The 19,943-nt window shown below is 50.7% G+C and overlaps 1 long non-coding RNA gene across 1 annotated transcript in view; it reads right to left on the bottom strand.

The window, feature by feature from the left end:
* The window catches only part of LOC137214965 (uncharacterized), a 34,978-nt gene extending 15,772 nt beyond the window's left edge, over nt 1-19,206 (bottom strand). Inside the window, exons 1-2 of the long non-coding RNA XR_010939114.1 lie at nt 19,096-19,206; nt 631-1,994 (exon numbers count right to left, since the gene is read on the bottom strand). This is a non-coding gene — a long non-coding RNA (uncharacterized lncRNA). The remainder of the gene's footprint in view (nt 1-630; nt 1,995-19,095) is intronic.
* Nucleotides 19,207-19,943: the final 737 nt, after the last annotated feature.

Genomic DNA, 19,943 nt, shown 5'->3' with positions numbered 1-19,943 from the left:
CGGTCTGCACACATGACCTCCAGACAGGGGTGTAGATTGGTGAGTCTGCTCTTTCAACAGGCATTTATGCTGTACCAGCTGTGCCAGGCATGGTGCCACCAGAGACACAGGAGGAACTTGCCCACAGATCCACAGTTTCCCCTGCTCCCTGGAATAACGACCGCTTCCCGGCTTAGAAAGCTTTGCCAGCTCCTCCTGCCTGAAGGCGCAGTTGGCATTAGTGCGCGTTCCTGGGCATGGACAGTGACCCTTTTCGGCCCAGCCCTGCTCACCTGTTCAGCCTTTGCCTCCGAAATCCCTCAGGTCACGGCTGATTTCTGGATGTTCCCAGAATGCACCAGGTCAGGCTGCAAAACCTCCACACCCTGAATTCTATTCCTTCCTCCCTGGACCTTTCCTGTCCATCCCACCAAGCCAGGTTAGCAGTCATGGCCTTGTGGTCCTCCCTGACCACTCCTTCCCCTCTCCCCACCCCATCTCCATTCCCCAAGGCCCAGCAGCCTCCATCACGTTGGTGTCTGTGTTCCCGAGGCGCTCTCAGCGGGCAGAGCTGGACCACATCATCACGGTTTACTTTCACAAGGTCTCCCCTCCTGGACTGTAACGAGGAGAGGGGCCTGTCTTACTCACCTCAGGGCCTACCCGGCACCTGGTGCCCCACCAGCACCTGCTGAATTGAACTGTCTAGGCAGCAAGGCTGAGAGGTATTTTCACCTGAGGATCCCGAGGACTTTCCCCAGTGTTGAGAAGGCAAGGAACACCAACTATGGCTGCAGCCCGCCCTCTGGCTAATTTTCATCCAACTCCCGGTATAAACAGCTTCCTTTCCCCCTATCAGAAACCACCTGCTCCCACTAGCTGCTCTCATGTAGCAGCGCTATAAATATCCAGCTGGATCCAGCCTGCCTTGGCCCAGGGGCCCAGAGGACTCGGAGAGAGCCAGCACCAAGCGAGATGAGGGCAGCGGGGGTGAAGACGCAGAAATTGCCCAATCTCATGCTTTTTGCACCTCTGGACACAGGCTGACGACGCTTCCCACATGGGCTTGGAAACCCCCGTGGTATCCCTGGGAATTCGACAGAGACAGATAAACATCAGCTACTCCTGGTCTGGTGGTTTTCAACACACTGTCTGCCGCGTCTCTCACCGGCTGAGACACAGCTTGGAACTCGATTTGAGGCCACCCTCCCAACTCCAGCGGGATTCTTACGGGATGGGAAATGATACGGCTTTGGAAGGAGTTGCTTTTCAAGCACATTTAAAACGGAACTGTGTAATTCTATGCTCCTCGAAGCTACTTTTTACTTTTAATAAACCAAAGGTCTCAATTCCACACGTTATTGTGCTCTAAAACCTACGCAGATTGCCAAGGAGGGAGAAAGGAGTTTAGCGTTTGGGAGAAGAGACCTGGGAAATGTTTGGGTTCTGCCTAAACACACAAATCATCTGCAGGCGTCACGCACCATGTTTGTGAAAACGAGGTGCGGCGCTGATGGGGTTTGTGGGTGCAGCAGAGTGAAACTCTCTTCTTTAGTTTCCAGGGCCCCTCCCACGCTTCCTGGGGGGCTGGTTTCTCTCTAGCCACCGCCACCCCCCTCCCCAGGGCAATCTCTGCAGCTCTGTGACCTTCCAGCAGCCGGTGGATGGCAGAAAGTCTTCTGGTAATTTCAAGTCCACAGGGTCTCTGTGCAACATGGATGTATAGAGGTTACATTTCTTCCCACTCAGCTCCAGAACGCCGCGCCCCGCCAGCAGCCTGCGGTGGGAGACGGCAGAGGTGCCCTTCTCGAAGTTCCCCCTGTGCTTTAGGCTGGGGTCTCCAGAGGACGGATAGGAGACAGAGATATATATTTACCCTAAAGAACTGACCGTCACGGATCATGCAGGTGGAGCCATTCAAGATCTGCAGACAGCAAGCTGGAGACTGAGGAGAGCTGAAGCCGTGAGTCCCAGTGCGAGCGTGAGTCCAAAGGCAGGAGCAGATGATGTCCCAGCTGGAAGACAGTCGGGCAGAGAGGGAACTTTCTTTCTTACTCAGGCCTTCAATGGATAGGATGAGGCCCACTCACGGGTTGGGGGGAGGGCGATCGGCTTCAGTCAGTCTATGGACTCACATGCTAATCTCGTCCACAAACACCTTCACAGACACACCCAGAAATAACGTTTGGCCCAGTATTTAGGCCCCCCGTGGCCTAGTCAAATTGACACATAAAATGAACGCTCACACTTGGTTTCTCCACATTTTCTGTCTACTCGCTTCCCTCCCACTCACTGGGCCCCTCCAGGGTGAAGTAATTGGGGCCCCCATGTAATCAGCCATTGCCTCCTTTGGCCACTCAAAGCTGTGACGGGCTTTGGGGTTTCTTGGAGACTCCCCATGTGCTGGGGGATTGGCTCACATGTGGCTCCCTCGAGGGGGATGGAGACTTGCTCAGCCAGTGTTTTAGCCTCATGGCTCAGCCCCTTTCTGCCGGCAGCCCTCTGGGGCCAGCTCTGCTCTGTGGGAAAACCAGGGGTGGGACTCTGTCCCTAATTGTGCAGCCACCTCTCCTGTAATGACTTTAGGGCCTCTTTCTTTCTTTCTTTCTTTGGCTGTGTCGGGTCTTAGTTGTGGCACGCGGGATCTTTGTTGTGGCGCGTGGGCTTCTCTCTAGTTGCGGCATTCGGCCTCCTGAGCACACGGGCTCAGTTGTTGCGGCGTGCGGGCTTAACTGCCCTGAGGCATGTGGGATCTTAGTTCCCCATCCAGGGATCGAACCCAAGTCCCCTGCGCTAGAAGGCAGATTCTTAACCATTGGACCACCAAGGAAGTCCCAACTTTAGGGCTTCTTGCTGTTAAGATTTCTCGGGCACGTGACAGACACCAGTTGTCTGGTCCCCCAAACTACTGGGCACGTATGTCAGCCCTGTGAATGGCCTCCTCAAAGTCCTCTATACTAGGCCCCCTCCTCTCGTCCACAGCTGGGGCCACAGCATCCAACAACTACCTTTAAAGAAATCCTCTAATTTCCAATCTCTCCCTCTAGGCCTTGCCACCTCCAACCCGTGGGTGGTCACAGCTCTGCAGGCCATGCAGACGTGGTCTAGTGCCTCCTTGCAACATGAGAGTAGTTGGGACCTACTGGTAGTGCCTCAGGACCTTCGCCAGAGTTGAAACAGGATCATTTTTTAACATCTTGTTCCATTCGTATTAGCTGAGGGTAGTAGGCCAGCAGTTAATTTTAATAGTGCAGCTTGTCTTCTTTGGATTAATGATGTTCCAGGCATTTCTGATGGCCTGTGATGGCCATAGTTACACCCAGGGGAGAGAAGGTTGGCAGCTAGAGTAGCTTTTGTGCACTAGGCTACCTGCGGCTTCAGAGAGTTTGTTGGTCACCTCATGGTCATGATTGGCTGCTGCCGCTCCAGGAATCATGCCCACTGTCAAGGAAGGGAGAAGGGAAAGGGCATCACCAGTTCTATCCACCTCATAGAAGAAAAGCAAAACCTCTTGCAGAGGGCCTCCAGAAGACATCCATGCCTGTGTCCTTTGGTAGAACTGGGCCAGGTGCATTTGGCTCTTGCAGCCTGAGTTGAGGTAGACAAGGGAGGAGGGGGCTGGGAATGGTAACTTGTTAGCCACAGTGAGTCAGTGTCTGTCTCACTGAGCAGCCCACCTTAGCCAAGATGGTAACTGAGCTCGGGAAAACCTTTTCCATCATCATCGCCATCCTCCTTCCCCTAATTGTCAAATATTAATGGGCTCTCATGAGTGATGCTGTGTGGACTAGACACACGACGTATATGTAAATTAGATTTTGTTCTCAAGGGGCTCATCGTGGTTCTTGTGTAGTCCCTACGTAGGCAGATACAGAAACATTACACTTTTTACTGTCGCTGTGGATGTTAATAAGCCATGGTAGTATTTCAACCTTGGCTCAAGAAAACTCAGATGTTACCAAATGACCTGGATGTACTGGGATGGACTCAAGGCATGAAAATGTGTATCAAACCATTAGGATGGGGGCTTCCCTGGTGGCGCAGTGGTTGGGAGTCTACCTGCCAATGCAGGAGACGTGGGTTTGAGCCCTGGTTTGGGAGGATCCCACATGCCGTGGAACAATTAGGCCCGTGTGCCCCAACTACTGGGTCTGTGCTCTAGAGCCCGTGAGCCACAGCTGCTGAGCCCACGTGCCACAACTACTGAAGCCCGCGCGCCTAGAGCCCATGCTCCGCAACAAAGAGTAGCCCCCCGCTCGCTGCAACTGGAGAAAGTCCATGCGCAGCAACGAAGATCCAACGAAGCCAAAATAAATAAATAAATAAATAAGTAAATAAATAAATAAATAAATAAAACATCCTTTAGGAAAAAAAAAAACCATTAGGGCAGAAGAGGGAAGTTTTCTGCAACTCCTGATAAAAATTTGGATGTAGTCTTAATATCTGTTTTCTTTCATGGAAATTTTAGTTTGCAGTTGGTTCTATGTAGACATTTCCAGATAGACTTGTTGTATAGGCTGTAAGCAGTTAAATTTCTGGTCTAAAATTAGTTTTTCAGTTGGATTTCTCTAAGGGATCAAATGATTACCTGAAAGTAGGCTGGCTGCGCTTCCAGGCTAGCTCAGGGCTTTTAATTAATTTACTACCTCAGTTCACTAAATCTTGTCCCTTGGGCCTAAAATAGCTTCAGAGTTACCAGATTCAGTGATGGTGGAGACAATTTGGCACCAGTAAGAATCTGGCTGATAAGGTGCTAAGAGCCTGTCAGAGCCACTCATGATGACATTATAGGTTTGGAAGTGGGTGTCCTCCCCACTTAAATCAGGACAACCAGTCAGAGGTAGGAGTCAGAGAAAATGAGATTGGGATGCTAGTGTCATTATTCTTATGAACCTGTTTGTAGGACATGGCTTGGGTGTGTGGGCCAGTGGGCTTGCTGATGTCACCTTCCTGAATTGGACCTGCTGATTTACACAGGCTGGCTGAGAGCTGACCAGCTGACCAGTGTGTGCTCCACAGCTAGGCTATCCCAGAGAGGAGCTGGGGGATACTCTGAGCATGCCCAGTTCTTCCCCAACTACCCAACTGGGAAAGTGGCTCCTCCTCCCCTGGGGTGAAAGGAGGAAGTGGTGTGGGGAGGCGGAGAGGCAAGGAGTGTTACTCTAAGGAATTCCCTTTGCCCGGCAACCTGAAGAGCTGGGAGTAAGGGTCTGTCCCCCTCCCCACATTTATCAACTTAAAACACTACTAATGGGCTTCCCTGGTGGTACAGTGGTTAAGAATCCACCTGCCAGTGCAGGGGACACGGGTTCGAGCCCTGGTCCGGGAAGATCCCACATGGTGCGGAGCAGCTAAGCCCATGCACCACAACTACTGAGCCTGCGCTCTAGAGCCCGCGAGCCACAACCACTGAAGCCTGCGCACCTGGAGGCCGTGCTCCGCGACAAGAGAAGCCACCGCAATGAGAAGCTCGCGCACCGCAACGAAGAGTAGCCCCCCGCTCGCCGCAACTAGAGAAAAGCCCACGCGCAGCAACGAAGACCCAACGCAGCCAAAAATAAATAAATAAATTTATATTAAAAAAAACACACTACTAACGTATTATTACGCTCTGATCTGAGCTAGAGCAAACAGCTGGGATTCTAGACTCTTCTGTTCTTTTTATGGATCTCGCCACACTAACTTAACTGTCAGGTCGTCTCTGTGCCTCAGTTTACTTATTACAACCAGAAGGATTGATAATAGCCCTCATATTAATAGGGTTGATATAGAGGTTGTTCCATTTAAGCCAAGTGTTGCCTTTATCTGATCATAGATTTTATTAGTAACTTATGTCACCCCATTAAAAAATCTGGCTGCTTAAATATATATGAAGATGGCTACATCTAGACAATGGCGTATTATTCAGCACGAAAAAGAAAGGAGCCATCAAGCCATGAAAGACATGGAGGAACCTTACATGCATTACTGAGCGACAGAGGCCAATCTGAAAAGGCTGCATGATTCCGACTATAGAACATTCTGGAAAAGGTAAAACCATGGGGACAGTGAAGAGATCCGTGTTTGCCAGGGGTTGGAGGCAGGGGAGGGATGAATACGGGGAGCACGGAGGACTTTTAGGCCGTGTGACACCATGTCATTATACATTTGTCAACATTTTTGAATATGCAAAACACGGAGTGAACCCTAATGTGAGGTGTGGACTTTGGGTGACAGTGACGTCAGTGTAGGTTTGTTGAGCATGACGAACGTGCCGCTCTGGTGGGGGACGTTGATAGTGAGGGGCTGTGCGTGTGGGGACAGGGGGTAGATGGGCACTCTCTGTACTTTCCACTCACTTTGGCTGTAAATCTAAAACTGCTCTAAAAAATAAAGTCGATGAAAATATATGTACATATGTGAAAATGGTTAATAGAGAGGCCTGGGTATATTTATCTTGAGAAGTCCAGCTCATTTCATTCCCAAGATCTGCCAACACGTTCTTCCTCCATATTTGAAATGGATTTCTTGTCCAGCGGGGGGAGAACACCCCCGATGTTCTTCCATAAAGACATTTATTCAGGCGGCCTCACCTTCCTCTGCCTCCATCTCCCTCCAGGCCGCCGGGGGCTCCTGGTGCCTGCCTCGCGCAGAGAACATTGCCAGGTCAGCAGTATACACCGTCCCTCAGACACAAGGAGTAGTATTTAGTCTACGAACTCTCAAAGGAAATATCCGCTTGCACGTGAAAAATCTCTGGAATTTCTCTGTTCCTCTCACTCCAACGTCCCTGTATCTGTGAAACCGCCTTGAAAAGCTTCTATATACACAAGTGCTGCCTTGTTCCAGGGCTGACTACTGCAGGCCCAGCTCCAGCACACCTCTGTCCCCACTGGTGTCACTCTTGCCCCTTTGTGACTGGCTGTGCCCAGGAGGAAGAGGAGGGAGATGAGGCGGGAGGAGGGAGGAAGGAAGATGGAGAAAAGGATGGAGGAGGGAGGATGGAGGAGGGAGGATGGAGGAGGGAGGAGGGAGGAATGAAGATGGAGTAAAGGATGGAGGAGGGAGGATGGAGGAGGGAGGATGGAGGAGGGAGGAAGGAAGATGGAGTAAAGGATGGAGGATGGAGGAGGGAGGATGGAGGAGGGATGGGGAGGGTGGAGGAGGGAGGAGGAGGAGGGAGAAGAGAGGGAGGAGGGCTGATGAAGGAGGAGGGAGGAGGGAGAATGGAGGTGGGAGGACGGAGAGGAGGGCCTCTGAAGACCAGAAGGGAGAAGTCTTACACAACTGGGGAAATATAGGAACAAAATCCACAGCCTTAAAGCCCCGGTCCTCGAGTATCCGAGCCTCACCACTTTTCATTCCATAATTAAGGCGAGGAAGATTGGGGACCTACATGATAATAAAGACTCTGGGCTGCCGTCCTGACACCCAGCTCATCCTTGGTCTCTGCCTTCGATTGCTTGTGCTGCAGATCCCTCCATCTCCCCGTTTCCAGCCCCGCTCACCCCACTTCTGAATTCTCCTTCTTCCTCTCTTGAGTGTCCCCTGCCCGCCATAGGCAACTGCTGTCCAGATCTGGAGTTTACTTAGATTAGGCGTCCTGGATCCCAGGGGGCACCCAAGGGCCTTACTAGACAGGCTGTGAAGGGGTAAGTCCTGGGTGTCTGCCTTTGCCTCCTCTTTCACGCAAAGCCAGGGAAACACTCCTTCCTCGCCATCTCTGGCCGCTCTCCACCCCTCGCCCTCCAGCACTGTCTCCAGGGCTGTCTTGTCTTCATCTGAGCCTGGTTCCGGCAGCACAAGACCATAACTTCCCTGCTCCTTTTATCAATGTCCTTCTCTTCATGCCTTTGGGTTGGGTTTGACCCAGCAGGTTGGGTTAAACCAGACTAGCGTGGAAAACAATCCGAGGGAGAGAGGGTGCCCTTCGGACAACAAGAACTAGTCAAGTACCAGCTGTGAATGTTTTAAATAGAAACCTGCTTACACTGCACTTGTCATAACAACAGCTGGCACTCAGAGGTCCCAGTTCTTTTCAGAAGACTGACACTTAACTTCCAGATGGTTCCGGAACAGTCTTACCATCACATGAACTCATGACAGAAAATGCCCAGTGGCCTGTCTTGTCTGTGCATCTCAGATTCCTGGTTCTAAGTGATACGCTAAACCTCTCACATTCCGACACACACACAATGACTCCATTTTTCAAAATGCAGTCATACATGGGAATTTTATGACATCAAACCCTTAAAAATGTGGAAACTTCGGTTTCAAAATACTGCATAGGGGAGAAGAATAAACCTCTTGATTCGCAAGTTCTTTGCTCTGCTGCTGGTTCGTTTCTGAAACTGTGACTGGCTGGCGGCTCAGGAGGCATAATCGAGTATTCATATATGCCCGGGCTTGGCACTGCCGACTGCCCACTCTGATCTGGAAATATTTTCCCTTCAGACAGGAATAGAGAGGTTACTTTTGGGTCACTCCCAATCTCACAAAAGGCTTTTCAAAAGGGAGGAAAGAAAAGAAGTTCTGATTTGTTGGGAGAAACCAGCGAGCTTTTAAATGATCAAGATGCAGGGAGCCTCCCGGGCTGCAAATCTCTGGGGTGGGGAGGGGGTGAGAAATGCAGGGTGACAGCGAGGTGGAGAGGGACGGAGGCCCCTCTTCCTCTAGGTGTCCTTTACGCAGAATTTCCAGCCAGGCTGCTGGCTGCAGGCTGCAGCCTCCATCCCTCTGCTGTGGCTGAGGCATCAGCTCACCCCGCCAACCTCCCCCCTCCCCCCATCTCTCTGGAAAGCTTGTGTAAAGGCCCCAGCCGCCTGCCTCGCCCACAGCTCAGCCAGTCCCAGGGCTCTCTGTTAACGACCGGGAGGTGACAGCACGTCAGATGCGTTTCCTCCTCAGAAGCTCGTAAAAAGCAGGCTCAGTTGGCCCGGCAGAGCGAACACCTGTGCTCCTAAATCATAGAAGGTTCTGCCTTTCCTCTGGAATGAGCCCCCTTTCCTGTGTCTGTTGGGAAAGCAGAATATACAGAATCAAGGGGGCAGCGAAGGAGAGGGAGAGAGGCAAAGTATTTATCCAAGTCCTCAAATCTCTGCGAGGAATCAGGAGACACACAGCTTCTTTCAGCTTATAGGACCTACTGAGCCAATGCCTCAATCAGTGGACAATTTTTTTTTTTTTTTTTTTTTTTGCGGTACATGGGCCTCTCACTGTTGTGGCCTCTCCCGTTGCGGAGCACAGGCTCCGGACACACAGGCTCAGCGGCCATGGCTCACGGGCCCAGCCGCTCCGCGGCACGTGGGATCCTCCCGGACCGGGGTGCGAACCTGTGTCCCCTGCATCGGCAGGCGGACTCCCAACCACTGCGCCACCAGGGAAGCCCTGGACAAACTTTTGCAAAAACATCCAGTGTCTAGACTGGTGCCTGGTGTGCAGGGAACACTCAGTAAATATTTCAGGGTGGATAAGCCAAGCACTGTTACAGGTATGAGTCTGTGACAGTGGACAAAAGAGTCAAAAATCCCTGCCGGCGTGGAGCTGGCGTTCCAATGGGGGAGGTAGGTGGAGAACAGACAGGTAGTGGGTGCTGTCTGAGATGGGGTTAAAAGCTCCAGGGACAAACATGTATGGAAGGAGGACACACATGGGAGGGTCTGGGGAGGAGAGTGGCTGGCCGGCAGGCATGTGGATGAAGACCTAAAAGAAGGGATTGATTGCTGGAGCCACGTGGACAGCCCAGCGAGAGTATTCCAGGCGGAGGAAGCAGCGCGTGCCAAGGCCCTGAGGTGCACGTGTGTCTGGTACGTTCAAGTGTCAGCAGCGGCAGCCAAGCGGGCAGAGGGCCAAGGTGACGAGGCCAGAGAGGGTGAGGAATGAACTTTGTTCAGGGCCTCATCTTCAAAAACTTCCAGAAGCATATTCAAGGGAAAAGATCATTTAGACTAGAAGTTGACATGACAACGGTGGATACAACGGGCAACAGAATCGCCAGCAAGTAACGGGGGTCTGGGTCACAGGAATCGGTGGACGGAGCATCCTGGGGCTGAGGCAGGTTGTGCTCTTGAGGGAGCATGTCAGGGAAGTGATTGAATCTGACTCGAGTCGAACAGGCTCTTTAGACCCTCCGGTGGGCAGAGACGTTCTGAAGTCTCCCGTGGCCGCTGGACCAACCCTTGAGATGAGAGAGAGAGTGAAGTCTTTATCCTAAAACGCCCTCTGCTGAGGTCAGTGGAGGAGAGAGCTCACCTCTTCACATCTGGGTCTGTGGCTCCTCCACGCTGTTCTCTCGCACCTGTGTCAGCAGCCCCCGGTCTGTTAGGCGGTGACAACGTGGGTCGTGGCACATACTCTGCCTTGTCAGCGTGAGAAGGAGGAAGCCTCCTTGTTGAATCTGCCTTTGCCTCATGCTCCTAAACCACGTCCTACTCCAGATTCCCCCCACAGCCCACAGATTTTGCGTGAAACCGTCTCAGCATATGATTCCCACGATCGTTGTGCAATACAAACCAGGTCGCTGTCCCTAAGCTCCTACCACCTTCTCTCGCTGAGGTAAAGCCATTCCCGCCAGAGCTGAGAAGCCGCTCCAGACTTGGGCCCACGCTCTGTCGCTGCTGCTGTCCCAAGGCTGCGGCTCGGGACGCAGGGGAGCAGATCGACGACGCTGACGACCCCTGCAGCCGCTGCTGCAGTCACCTGGAGCGCCGCCCCTCCTCTCTGCCCTCAGCAGGCTTCCCTGTCACCTCCGTGAACTTTGGGGATGTCACTCCGTAAACGAGTGTTCTGAGCCCTCGTGAGCTTTTGTTCTTGTTTTCCCCAGTGTGGGGAGTTGGCCCAGAGAATGCTCTGGCCTGTGGGACACAGTTACCTCTGGAGGTGGCTTCCAAGGTATTCTGAGTCACTCTCACGCCACACAAGTGGAACCAGCCTGGAATAAATAACTTTAAACAGCGACCCGGTTTCCTGGCAGTTCTGAACCTCAGAAGGGGCGAGATGTCGCAATGCCGGGGGGCAGGTTGAAGAGTGAACCGCTGGGCTGTGGGAAACTTGGATGTGATCTCATCACATTCAGGCTGCAGCTCGGGTTCCGTCTGCAGAGCAGGGAGGAGAGCCAAGCCCCAGAAAATGCCAGAGAGAGTGGCCAGCGTGGGTGAGCTGTGAGAAGGCGGCCCTGACATCCACGCTCAGAGGTGATTGGGAACGCTGTCTGCTGACCAGCGGCTCTGGTTCCTTTGCTGAAACCCCAGCTGTGCTGGGAACTGACCTCATTCATGAAGTAAACACTGAATCAGATACCAGCAGGCCTAACCCTGGATAAGTGGAAACAACACGGACGTTTCCATAATTATGAAGCTGCCAGTTGGATCTGGAGAGAGCAACTCTCAATATGTCAACTGGAGTGAGTTCATTACCTGCCCTTGCCAACTTCATCAGAAGCCAGTTTGCCTCGTTGCGGTTGAAATTATTTGTATGAAAATGCTTTCCTTACATTTTAGTTTTTATATCCCTAATCATGTACTGGAAAGCAGCGTAGTCTAGCAACTGGAAGACAATACTGGGACTCTGCCGATCAGAGCCCAGTCCTGGCCGGGTCTGCAGCCCTTCCTTCCCCTGTGCCAGTGGTCACTGCACTCGCAATCCTGTTACTGGAAGGCGGGGGCCCGTGGAGCGAGGCCCTGTCTCACGGATCTGGCTTGGTTGTAATCCTGGGTCCTGGTGTTTGTGTGTCCCACGTCATGGTCACACTCACCGTAGGTTTATGCCGTCCCCTCGGGATTCCACAGAGCCTGTGCGCCCACCCGACAGGTTATTCACATCCCGAGCTCCTGTTTCCACGTGGCTCCTCCTTCCTTTTCGTGCAGCTCGTTCAGGGGGTGAGTCGGTTTGTTCCTCCACAGCAGTTGAGACCACTGTTGGCAAGACATTCACAATTTGGGGGAGAAATAACTTCCACTAGCTATTCCATTTTCGTCCTCATTTACTCACCTCTCCTGACTTGGGGAGCCGGGCTGCCTGAGTCCCAACCCCAGCTGTGCCCCTTCAGGGCTGTGTGACCTCAGGCAGGTCGCCTAAACTCTGTTCTGTGCCTCCGTCTCATAATCTGTGAAAAAACCAAGTGAAAACAGCACTGACCCTTCAGGGGTGCTGTCAGGATTAAAGGGTTAACTCATGCGCAGCACTTAGGACAGTGCTTGGCACACATACAGGAGAGCTAAGTATCAGTCTTTATTATCATTCTTATGGTTATTATTAGTCTGAGCAACAACACATGGCAAGGAACGACCATTTTTACGTACGTTAGTGGTAAATTTACAAGGTGAAAATCAACAGCTACCTCGCAGACATGGCTGTAAGAAGTCAGACGGCCAGAGTTAGGACTGACTCATTATGTCACTTAAATCAGTGACCTAATTTGTCTTTTAGCTTCTTTATCTGTTACATGGGGGTGTTTACTGTTCCTTCCTTAGCATAGTCTTGTCTGATTTTTGATATGGAAGCCACTCAAAGGAAAGTCCCATCGTGTGTCATCAAGGCGATGCCGTTGATGCCTGTTTCCTTCATTACGCCCGGAGCTGGATAACCAGAGGCCCCTCTCCCAGGCCCACTGGAGCTGTTTCTTCAGCAAAAGACGAGAACAGCTGGCAAACCTCAGCCTCACAAAGACCCTCTTTCCCCTCAAACTGGGCCATTCTACCTGCTTCCTTGTCAATACTGTCCAAGTTATTTATTAACCCTCCTCAGATTCCCTGGACCCTCTGTCCATGCTGGGAGCAGAGGAGACAATCCCAGTGATGTGTTCCTTCATGATATGAAAGAAAACAACCAGGGAGGCAGAACCGCCCTGTCTCTGCAGGGAGCACGGGACACTTCCGATGCTCAGAGTCCTTTCAGGAATCATGCAGAATGGAGGCAAATGTCCCAAATTTTAAAAAAATTACGAATTGGATAAATGGAAAGCCAGTGAGCTTAGTGTTGATCCTGGGCAAAATTCTAAAGCAGATAATCACATGAATGGTGGACCAGCATTTAGAAAGGGCGAGCATAAGGGTCAATATTGACCATCGAAGGAACGTCTTTCATTAGATTAGTAAGTTTGCTGAGCGTTTTGCCATAGAGTGATGACTTTGTATCTATATATCTATCTATATCTATACATCGTTTTTTTTTTGGCTGCACCGTGCAGCATGCAGGATCTTAGTTCCCTGACCAGGGATCGAACCTGTGCCCCCTGCAGTGAAAGCATGGAGTCTTAACCACTGGACCTCCAGGGAAGTCCCAGAGTGATGACTTTTGACTGTAGTTTGAAAGGTTCTCATGAAATCTTTATGGACAAAATAGTGACAAAAAGGCCTCCAGAGCCTGAAGAGAAAATAGATAATCATGTGTCACATCTCCCTTTAAGGTGACACCACTTGCTCAAGACCATACAGCCGATTAGTGTCTGGGCTGGAGTCTGTGCCTGGCCCCTGTCCCAGGTGAAGGCTCCACCCACAGGCCACGGCTCCTGGGCGTGGTCAGGTAGAATCCTAACAGCACATGGGACAGTGTCCTCCCAAGGCTTTCTCCAGTGACCTGCCAAGCCGTTCTATCCTTGGCCCTAAACTCTTTAACATTCTATCAACAACTTGGATGAAGCCAAAGATAACTGCTTATCAACCATGCAAATAACACAAGGCTGTGTGGGAAGGCCAATATGTTGGAATCACAGAACCAGGATCCAAATTATCTCAGCAGGAAGGAATGATTGGTGGAATCCAGCAAGATAAAATTTAACTGGAATACATGTAAGCTCCTGCGTCCAGCTCCAAAACTTGATTGCAAAAGTATAGGATGTGATTGGAAAACATGTCCAACTTCACCCGTAATCAAAGAAATACAAATGAAGGCAAGCATGAGATAATCACTCTCCCCTATCAGATTGGCAGTGCTTAAAGGGATGAAAATTCCCCAGTTTGGTGGCGAGGGTGTGGGGAAACAGGCTCTTTTGTAAGAGGTACAAACAAAATCACCCCTTCTGGAGGGTAATCTGGAAACACAGAGCAAAAACTATAAAACGTACCATTTGCCCCAGTAGTTTCGCTTATAGAAATGTATCCAAAGACAGTTAAGTTAAGATTTATGTACGAGGATATTCGTAAAATTACTGTTAAGAAAAGAACACTTTTGGGGGGAGGGGGGTGTTCGGTTTGGGGACAGAAGACTTGGAGGCCTCAGAAGGGGACCGTACAGCTATTGTCAAATACTTGACACTATAAAGAGGAGGGATCATGGTCTGTGTAGCTCCTCAAGGCCAGGCCAAGACTTACAAGACATAGACGTGGCCTAATATTACAAAGCAGATTCTAACAGTTCATTCTGCCCCAGATTAGGATGCGCTGCCCTGTAGATTCCCAATCACTGGCAGATGGCCCTCTGTCCGGAGTATCAAAGTGGATAGTTATTGCTCTTTCGCCACTGGGATGAAATGCTCATCTTGGTTCCCTCCAACACAAAGAGGCAATGAGTCTTTGCTGCCTTAAGTCATCAGAGGGCAGACTCACCACTCAAGTTGAAGGTGGGAGGGAAGTGACACCGGGTTTCACTTCCTGATACGAATTCTAGGAATGAAATGGGAACACCGCCCACTCCCCCATCATTACTGAGAGCCTATGGGAGATGACCACCCCTTCTTCCCTCCAAGTCTTTTAGGACTACCTGCTGTGTATCCATTTCCCCAAGGTAAAACCTAAGGGAAGATTTTAGCTGGGCCTGAAAAAAAAATAAAAAAGACGAGCGCTCCTTCTTACCAAATCATTTCCACTGTATTTTGGCTTCTAGGAGACAGACGTAGGGGTAAGCATTCAACTGCTCTATCTACACCTTTTCTCTTTTGCGTTAGTTTCATCTCAAACTCTCAGTTTTAATCATAAATCACATCTGTCTAAGCTGTATTATATCCAGAGCCCCCAAATGTGGAGGCTCCGTCCTTCTTCATGCTTCTCCTTACTGTGCTTGTGTGTTTGTCACTTCAGTTTATTAAGCCCCTGCCTGGTCTCTTTTTCATCAGTCTCCCCATCAACTGTGTCGGGGGGGCATTATTAAAAACACTCACAGTTAACCCTTTATTGAGCGCTTGAGTGCGACACTCACCGTGTAACCTATCAGGTAGCCCTCAGCACACCACAACCCTGGAGCTGGGGACAGCCTCCCTCCACCCACCGTGGTCAGAGGAATCTTTTCATAAGACGACACCTACCACATCACCAACCACAGGCCTAGGTGGCCTCCAGGGCTCTGTGTGGGCTGCTCCCCCCAAACCCCAGCGTATCTCGTACCAAGACCCCTCACCCTGAGCTCAGGCCACATGGGGCTGTCATTTCTTCCAAGCTGTCACACTCCTTCCAGCCATGGGATTTCTGTGCATATTCTTCCTTCTCCCTGGGGTTCCCCTTGTCCCATCTCTCCTTCCTATGCATCCTTTTTTTATTTTTTAATTTATTCATTTTATTTTTGGCTGCGTTGGGTCTTCATTGCTGCACGTGGGCTTTCTCTAGTTGCGGTGAGCGGGGGCTGCTCTTCTTTGCAGTGCACGGGCTTCTCATGGTGGTGGCTCTCTTGTTGTGGAGCACGGGCTCTAGGTGCACAGGCTTCAGTAGTTGTGGCTTGCGGGCTCTAGAGCGCAGGCTCAGTAGTTGTGGCGCATGGGCTTAGTTGCTCCGCGGCATGTGGGATCTTCCTGGACCAGGGCTTGGAGCCGTGTCCTCTGCATTGGCAGGAGGATTCTTAACCACTGTGCCACCAGGGAAGCCCAACATCCTTTGGATCTTAATTAATGCCATGAGCTAAACGGTGCCCCCCGCCCCATCATATGTTGAAGTTCTAACTCCAGGACCTCAGAATGTTACTGCATTTGGAGATAGAGCCTCTAATGAGGTAAGTATGTTAAAATGAGGCCATTAGTGTGGGCCCAAAGCCGATCTGGCTGGAGTCTTTATAAGAAGAGATTAGAACCATCTGAAGAGACACCAGCGTTGCAAGTGCACAGAGGAAAGACCATGTGAGGACGCAGGGAGAAGGCAGCCTCCTGCAAGCCAAGGAGAGAGGCCTCGGGGGAACCAACCCTGCCAGCACCTTGATTTTGGACTTCCAGCCTCCAGAACTGTGAGAAAATAAATGTTTGCTGTTTTTAAGCCACCTGGCCTGTGGTATTTGTTGCGGCAGCCCAAGCTGACTAATACTTAAGAAGTCACTCCCCTGGAGAGATTCTCCCCACCCCTCCCCCTTCAGCACTATATTGCTTTTCCTCTGTCACACTTATCACAGTTTGCAAATAGTCACTTACTTGGAGGACTACAGGGATATTATCTGTATCCCCTCCTCAGGCTCTAGACTCCAGAGCAGTGAGGAAATGTGCATTTAGGTTCTCTGTAGAGTCTCCAGCAACCAGCACAGTGCTTGCTGGTCACATGAGGGGGGTTCCATATTGTTGAATGAAAGAAGTATTATTTCACTGACATTGAAAATGAGGAAATCGAGGACTTCCCTGTGGAAGTGGTTAAGAATCCGCCTGCCAATGCAGGGGACATGGGTTCAAGCCCTGGTCTGGGAAGATCCCACATGCCACAGAGCAACTAAGCCCGTGTGCCACAACTACTGAGCCCACGTGCCACAACTACTGAAGTCCGTGAGCCTAGAGCCCGTGCTCTGCAACAAGAGAAGCCACCACAATGAGAAGCCCACACACCACAAGAAAGAGCAACCCCCACTCTCCGCAACTAGAGAAAAGCCCGCATGCAGCACTGAAGACCCAATGCAGCCAAAAATAAATAAATAAACAAATAAATAAATTAATTTTAAAAAATGAGGAACTTGAGATTCAGTTAAACTTCCTAAAGGCCTCAAAGCAGCTAAGTGGCAAAGGAGGACTGGAACACAAGCCCCTAAAGCTCTGGCTTGAAACCAGTACTGAACCCTCTGATCTTGAAATGCATCCATTCACCCAGCAGCTGCTTCTTGAGCACCTATCACTTGCTGGTCTCTGTCTAGGAACTTGGGATGCAGCCATGACAAAACAAAATCATTGCCTTCATGTGGAGAGGGATGTCACATAAGATAAAGAAGTAAGTTTCATAGTATATTAGGAGGTGATAAATGCCATGAAGCCCAATGGGAATGTGGGATTACGGAGGCAGATGTGTAACTTAAAATCAGAGGTTAGAGAAGGCCTTTCTGAGCAAGGAATGTCTGAGTGTACATTGAGAGGGGGAGCCTTGGGGCTATTTGAGGACAAGCTCCATGCAGAGGTAAAAGCAAGTCCAGTGTCCTGGAGGCATAAGGAAGCCTGGCAAAATGACCTACGTGGCTGCAGTAGAGGCAGTGGGGGAGCTGAAGTTAGGAGCGGTGGCTCAGCAAGCTGCCAGGCGCCGGGTGGTGGAGGACACTCCTGGCCATGATTGAACGTTGCCTTCTACTTGGGTGAGAGGGGTGTCTTTGGAAGGTTTTGCTCAAAAGGAGCCACATGTTATGACTTTTAACAGAATTACTCAGGCTGTCATTATGTGAACATCGACTGAGGAAGAGAGGGGTAAAGGTAGAATCTGGGAGAACCGTTTGGAGGCAATTACAACAACCCATTTACAATAATCCGTGAGAGATGAGGGGCTGGGTCTAAGGTGGTGTCCGTGGAGGTAGGATTCTGGGTATATTTTAAAGAAAAAGGCAATAGGATTTGCTGACAGATTGGATGCGGGATGAAGAACACAAGGTTTGGAGGCTGAGAAGCTAGAAGGACAGAGGTTCCATTCTCTGAGATAAGGAAGAGCACGGGTGAAGCATCTTTTGGCAGAGAAGCTCAGGAATCCTGTTTGGACATGATGAGTTTGAGCAGTTGACTAGGCATCCAAGTTTTGATGCCAAATAGGTAGTTGTAAACTCAGGTATTGAGATTCAGGGGAGAGGCTCTCGTCAGCATATAGATGGTCTTTAAAGTCATGAAACTACATGAGGTCACCAAGATATATTAAGTGAAAAGAGAGAGAAATCCAAGGAGCCAGTCCTGGGGGTACTGTTACATTGAAAGGTCAGGGGAATGAGGAGGAACCATAAATTGAGACTGAGAAGTACAAGGAAGAAAATCAAGAGTGTGCAGTCCTGCAAGGCAAGTGAAGAGAGTGTTTCTCAGAGGAGAGGTGATAAACTGTTTCAAACGTTGCTGACAGAGCAGGTGAGAAGAAGATGGGGAAGAAAGTGAGTATGCAGGAAAAGGGTTCGACAAAGCCTGGGGAGAGCTGGAGACTGTGACTGTAGGCACTCTTTCAAGGAGCTCTGGTATTCAGAGAAAGGAGAGAGAGATGAGGTGTGAACTGGAGGGAGAAATGGAGTCAAGGAAAGGATTTCTTAGGAAGGAAGAAATAATATATTTATATGCTTATGGGAAAGATCTCACGGAGAAGAAATTGAGACTCAAACAGTTTAGGTTGGGACTTCCCTGGTGGTGCAGTCGTTAAGAATCCGCCTGCCAATGCAGGGGACACGGGTTCAAGCCCTGGTCCGGGAAGATCCCACATACCGCAGAGCAACCAAGCCCGTGCACCACAACTACTGAGCCTGCGCTCTAGAGCCCGCGAGCCACAAGTACTGAGCCCACGCACCACAACTACTGAAGCCCGCGCACCTAGAGCCCGTGCTCCGCAACAAGAGAAGCCACAATAATGAGTAGGCCCTGCTCGTTGCAACTAGAAAAAGCCCACGTGCAGCAACGACGACCCAACGCAGCCAAAAATAAGTAAATAAATAAATTTATTTTAAAAAAAGGTTAGGTTGCCCCTAGGACTAAGTCTTCTGGTCCAGACTCTTCTTCCCATCCCTACGCTGTTTAAGTGATAAACTTAAGCCTTAACGGGGCCTCCTGCCCCACGCAGAATAGGGTCTCGGGCACTTTGAATTTGTACTTTACTTGGACAAGAGGTACATCCGAAATTTACTACCGTAAGTCAAGAAGCCCCTCAAATTGAATTTTGGGCTCTGACTCTAATTTGGCGGGGGCGGGGCGTTCCCGGAAATTGCCGGGCAGAACTGAGGGAAAGTATCTGACTTGCCAGGAGAACCGCGCAGAGAGCGCCCCACAGCGCCTCCCGCGCGCTTTCGAAACCTCACCAACGTCAGATGACCAGCTCTCCTCCAATCCCGTCTCGGGAGTGGGGCTCGGCGCCCCGTCTCCACAGCAACACCTTAGTAGGAGCCCGGGGGCTTCGGCACCGTGGGAGGCGCACTCGGATGACGTCATGCCCCCCGCGGCGCTTTGCATGACGTCAGTCCCAGCTCAGAAGTGGGCTCTGCCGACGAAAACGAGCACGGCCTCGGACACTGCACATGTGTCATCTCAGGTTGGCGCATGTGTAGCTCTTAAACACCAAGTCGTGAGCGAGCACAGTTGAGGTCTGCGTGCTCTCGCTGCTGTTCCTTTAATTTTGGCCAGAGAAATCGTCAGAGATGCTATAGTTCCAACTGGCTTTCTCAAAGCTAGCAGATATCGGAGAATCGGGCAGTTTGTCTCGCCTGTTACCTCTCCTGGTGCGTTGTTCCATCCATAATGCCACCTACTAGTCTGAAAATGCTAGTTGAATTCCCAGATTGTGTTGCCAGCAAGCTTCCTCTAGCAGGAAGCTTTTCAGCCAACACTTGTAAGGTCAGCAAGCAAACTTATTAGCACGAGTTGTAAAGAAAGGGTAACCAGACTCCGACTGAGGGCCTGAGAAGGTCTCCGAGCCAAGTATTTGAACTTTTAAGGATTTGCGACTTCTGTGGACAGCTTGTGGTTCCTTTTACCTTCGTTCAGACTTTTAGCCAGGATCCAAGCAGTTGACCTGGCTAAGTAAATGACCTCCAGGTAAATGAAGTGTCACTGTTCTGGAACTTAGGAAGCACCCACTGGTGCTGAGCCCTGGGGACACAGTGATGAGGCCAGCCCCTGCCATCCATGACAGCTCATTTCGTTGATTCAT

This window comes from Pseudorca crassidens, chromosome 2, assembly GCF_039906515.1.
Source record: "Pseudorca crassidens isolate mPseCra1 chromosome 2, mPseCra1.hap1, whole genome shotgun sequence".
NCBI classification, from domain to species: domain Eukaryota; kingdom Metazoa; phylum Chordata; class Mammalia; order Artiodactyla; family Delphinidae; genus Pseudorca; species Pseudorca crassidens.
Note: the sequence above shows the minus strand (reverse complement) of the source record. Positions and strands in the feature narration are given on the sequence as shown.